The 2,475-nt window shown below is 39.1% G+C and overlaps 1 pseudogene across 1 annotated transcript; it reads left to right on the top strand.

Annotated features, from left to right (window-relative positions):
- The first annotated feature begins 397 nt into the window (after positions 1-397).
- On the top strand, positions 398-2,116 carry LOC147938412 (UDP-glycosyltransferase 76E6-like; annotated as a pseudogene). Its single transcript, XR_015565268.1, has 2 exons — positions 398-998; positions 1,085-2,116. The product of XR_015565268.1 is annotated as a UDP-glycosyltransferase 76E6-like (transcript).
- Positions 2,117-2,475: the final 359 nt, after the last annotated feature.

Below are 2,475 nucleotides of genomic sequence, written 5' to 3' on the forward strand. Positions count from 1 at the left end.
TATTCTGAGGATATTTTGTTATATGGATAACTATAAAAGTAAAGAGACTCATGACATCTTAATTATTTTTTAAAACTCCAAAACAACCAACATGTTATTCTTGGAGTTAATGTCACTATTATAAATGTCACATTAACGTGTAGCTACTTTTTATATTGCTATTATGTACCAACTCTTTGGACTTTGTTGGACTAATTGCACCAAATTCGGTGAACCACTTCGAGGAAATTTTGTTATATCTGGATACTACTATAAAAGTAAAGAGACTCGTGACATCTTAATTATTATTTAAAACTCCAAAACAACCAACATGTTATTCTTGGAGTTAATGTCACTATTATAAAGGTTTAGAAAGAGTAGTTGCCACACGAGGAAGACTTCACTATATAATATGGCATATTTGGACGATTGCAAAAACTTTTCAATGCAAATGGGATTTTAATAATTATTTGGATCAATTATTTAGATGTGTTCCGCATTGAGAGATGATGACAAGAGAGAAAGAGGGTAATAAGCAAATAAGCAATGGAGAAAAGGGAAGCCAGGAGAAGAATAGTGTTAGTTCCAATATCAGCACAAGGTCATGTTACTCCAATGCTGCAACTTGGGAAAGCCCTTTACTCGAAGGGCTTCTCAATTACAGTTGTTGAGGGACACTTCAATCAAGTTAGCTCATCTTCTCAACACTTCCCTGGCTTTCAGTTTGTCACCATTAAAGAAAGCTTACGAGAGTCTGATCAAGGAGGAATCGGGTTTATGATAAAGCTCAACAAAACTAGTGAGGCAAGCTTCAAGGACTGTATAGTTCAGTTGCTGCTTACAACAAGGCAGTGATATTGCTTGTATCATCTACGACGAGTTCATGTACTTCTGTGGAGCTGCAGCCAAGGAGTTCAACCTTCCCAGTGTCATCTTCAGCACTGAAAGTGCTACAAATTACGTTTCATGTTGTGTACTAAGTAAACTCAATGCTGACAAGTTCTCGGTTGATATGGAAGGTGCCCAAAACGTTATTAATAACACATCCGAAAACCATTCGTTTCACTTAAACTTTGTAAAAAAATTTCTTTTTTTTGTTTTGCAGATCCTGGAATGCAAGAAAAGATGGTGGAAAATTTGTATCCACCATTACGATACAAAGACCTACCGACTTCAGGATTCGGGCCACTAGAAGACCTTTTTGAGCTATGTAGGGAAGTAGCTAACAAAAGAACAGCTTGCGCTGTTATCATCAACACGGTGAGCTGTCTAGAGAACTCGTCTCTGTCATGGTTGGAACAAAAAATTGGAATTCCGATGTACGCTATAGGCCCTCTTCACAATATGACAGATTTACCACCTTCTAGTTTACTTGAAGATGACAGGAGCTGCATTGATTGGCTGAACAAGCAGAAACCAAGGTCAGTGATATACGTAAGCATGGGAACTGTAGTTCAAATGGAAACCAAGGAAGTTCTGGAGATGGCTTGGGGATTGTGTAACAGCAACCAACCATTTTTATGGGTCATCCGACCACGTTCGTGCCCTGGCTTCAATGGGATAGAGTCATTGCCAAAAGAAGTCAGTAAGATGATTTCAGAAAGAGGATACATAGTGAAACGGGCACCGCAGATAGAAGTACTTGGACATCTTGCGGTGGGAGGATTCTGGACCCACTGTGGATGGAACTCAACACTCGAGAGCATTGCAGAAGGAGTTCCAATGATTTGTAGGCCCTTTCATGGCGAGCAGAAGTTGAACGCTATGTATATAGAAAGTGTTTGGAGAATAGGGTTTCAGGTGGAAGGGAGTAAAGTGGATAGAGGAGAGGTTGAGAGAGCTGTGAAGAGGTTGATGGTGGACGAAGAAGGAGTCGAGATGCAGGAGAGAGCCCTTGTTCTAAAAGAGAAGCTCAAAGCCTCTGTGAAAAGTGGGGGTACCTCATACAACGCTTTAGATGAGCTTGTCAAGTACTTGAAGACAATGTGAAACTGTTCATCTTCATGTATTGTTAAAGACACTTGAATTGTATAGATCAAGCTTGATCTTGCAAAATTTAGAAGTTTGTGGTTTTTTTTATGCAAATAAAAGTTGTATTCGTTGTTGGGTTTACAGCTTGAATTATGTTTTCTTTACAGTTCCCTCTTTGCAGTTTTCTCAATATAGAATTGTTGCATCAGAAAAAGACGAGGACGAAAACATCTTTTCTTTTGTCTTTGATTACTCTCTAACAAGATAAAGAGATCGATGTAACTACTCGCATACACCATCTACTACATGTAGGAGAATAGGGTAATCTCCGGGAGGAGTATCATCACATATATGACAACTATATATAGTGTGTACAACTAGGGTTATGTATCGAGAATATTCTATACAATGCAATATTAAGAATGTTGCCATATATCTATTCTATCACTCCCCCACAGTCGGAGCGTTCGGTGGACGAATGCTCAGGCTGGACCGGAAGTACAAGAAACAAGGGAGAAGGAAGGC

Source organism: Camelina sativa, chromosome 9 (assembly GCF_030686135.1).
Source record: "Camelina sativa cultivar CO46 ecotype springtype chromosome 9, ASM3068613v1".
Taxonomy (NCBI): Eukaryota; Viridiplantae; Streptophyta; class Magnoliopsida; order Brassicales; family Brassicaceae; genus Camelina; species Camelina sativa.